Below are 2,526 nucleotides of genomic sequence, written 5' to 3'. Positions count from 1 at the left end.
TTCTTTTAAGAATCGTAGACTCTCTATTTTCTGAATTTCTGGGTAAAAATCTGGGTCTCTAAATTTATTTTAAAAAACTCTTATGTTATTAAAATATTGTGTTTTGTGCTTACATACCATCAATTATATCTATATAAGGTTTTTACAGGTAAAACTTATCTGAAAATTTTGAAAATATTAGATATTTTAATCAATCTGTAGGTCTTCTATTTTTGATAAAATACATGTTCATCTTTATTCTGCTTTCCTTTATTTGTATTTAGCTTTGGCATGCCAGTGCCACCCACAGACAATGTGCACCTTTTATATATGCTAGAATGATATGTCATGATTACCCACATTTTGTGACGTTAAAAGTGCTTTTTGTATTTACAAAAGGTGTCATTCAATCAAGATATTCAATTCTGAGATCTCTGCCATCTGCTAGGCAGCCACAAAGTGGCAACCATGTCTGAGTGCATCCTCATCCATTTTGGCCAGGTCGGTGTCCAGATCAGCAATGCCTGTTAAGAGCTCTGTTGCCTAGAAGATGGCATCCAGCCTGATGGCCAGATGCCAAGTGACAAGACCATTGGAGCTGGTGGTGGGGTTAGCGGAGATGAGTCCTTCAACACCTTCTTCAGTGAGACAGGCACTGGCAAGCATATACCCAGGGGAGTGATTGTAGATCTGGAGCCAAGAGTCACCGATGAAGTTTGCACTGGTAACTACCGCCATCTTTTTCATCCTGAGCAGCTCATCACAGGCCAGGAAGATGCTGCCAATAACTATGCCGACGGACACTACATCATTGGCAAGAAAATCATTGATCTTTTCTTGGACCAATTGTGCCTTCATGGTTGACAATGAGGCCATCTATGACACCTGTCATAGAAACCTCCATATTGAGCACATAACCTATAATAACCTGAATAGGCTGATAGGTCAAATTGTGTCCTCCATCACTGCTTCCCTCAGATTTGATGGAGCCCTCAATGTTGATATGTATGAATTCCTGACCAAATCAATGTCTTATCCCTGCATTCCCTTCCCTCTGGCCACATATGTCCTGTCATCTCTGCTGACAAAGCCTATCATGAACAGCTTTCTGTAGCAGGGATCACAAATACGTGCTTGGAGCCAGCCAACCAGTTGGTGAAATGTGACCCACACCAGGGTTAAATACATGGCTTACTGCCTGTTTTACCATCGCAATGTGGTTCCCAAAGATGTCATTGCTGCCATTGCCACCATCAAGACCAAGTGTATCATGCAATTTGTAAGCTGGTGCCCTGCTGGCTTCGAAGTTAGCATTAATTACCAGACTCCCACTGTGGTACCTAGTGGAGACCTGGCCAAAGCACAGCGAGCTGTGTGCATGCTGATCAACACTACAGCTATTGCTGAGGCCTGTGCTCGCTTGGCCCACAAGTTTGACCTGCTGTATGCCAAGTGTGCCTTTGTTCACTGGTACATGGGTGAGCGCATGAAGGAAGAAGAGTTTCTGAGGCCCGTGAGGACATGGTTGTCCTTGAGAAGGATTATGAGGAGGTTGCTATGGATTCTGTTGCAGAAAAGGAATACTGAAGTTAAAATATCAGAACGGCCCCGCCGGTGTGGCTCAGTGGTTCAGCATCAACCAGACCCATGAACTAGGAGGTTGTGATTTGATTCCCAGTCAGGGCACACGCCCAGGGTGTGTGCTTGCTTCCCAGTAGGGGCATGCAGGAGGCAGCCAATTGATGATTCTGTCTCATCATTGATGTTTCTATTCCTCCCTCTGAAATAAATAAAAATATATTTAAAAATATCAAAATGGTGCTCCTTTTGCAAGAAAACTTATTCTGTTTTAAAAACAGAAAAATTGTGGTCTGATTAGTTAATTTGTATGTAGCAGTGTATACTTTCATATACAATTACTGACATATGTTTTAATACACAATACTTTGTATAGATCCAACCTATACAAAGTTGGATAGGTTGGATCTATACAAACTATTTCCCTGTTTGGTTTTGAATCAAGTATTCCCTGTCTTTCAAAAAAAAAAATATTTTCAACTCTGAGAAACCTAAAGCAAGTTGTTAACTATTATGATCCTTTTTTCTCATCTGAAAATTTACCAAAGAAATCAGACTACTTTACATGTAAACACCGAGGTTATATTTATTGATTTGAGAGAGGAAGGGAGAGGAGAGAGAGAGAGAGAGAGAGAGAGAGAGAGAGAGAGAGAGAGAGAGAGAGAGAGGAGAGAGAGAGAAGCATCAATGTGAGAGAGAAACATTGATTGATTGCCTCCCATACTCTCCCTGATTGGGGATTAAATCCACAACCTAGGTATGTGCCCTGACAGGGAATTGAACCGACAACCTTTTTGGCGAACAGTATGACACTCTAACAAACTGAGCCACTTGACCGAGATTACTTTTTATTTTTTATAAATTTAAAATGAAATATTATTTGTGAATGAATTTATCACTGTACCTTGGAAATTATTGAGGCCTAACAAATATTATCATTATTTCTTCTTTGAGCTTTATCTAATAATT

The 2,526-nt window shown here is 40.4% G+C and overlaps 1 pseudogene across 1 annotated transcript; it reads left to right on the top strand.

Moving 5' to 3' along the window:
* Positions 1–832: 832 nt before the first annotated feature.
* Positions 833–1,566, top strand: LOC308513735 (tubulin alpha-1D chain-like; annotated as a pseudogene). Its single transcript has one exon. The product of its transcript is annotated as a tubulin alpha-1D chain-like (transcript).
* The last annotated feature ends 960 nt before the right edge of the window (positions 1,567–2,526 follow it).

Source organism: Myotis nattereri (assembly GCF_964212035.1).
Source record: "Myotis nattereri genome assembly, chromosome: 2".
Lineage (NCBI taxonomy): Eukaryota > Metazoa > Chordata > Mammalia > Chiroptera > Vespertilionidae > Myotis > Myotis nattereri.
This window is presented reverse-complemented; position numbering and strand designations above follow the sequence as displayed.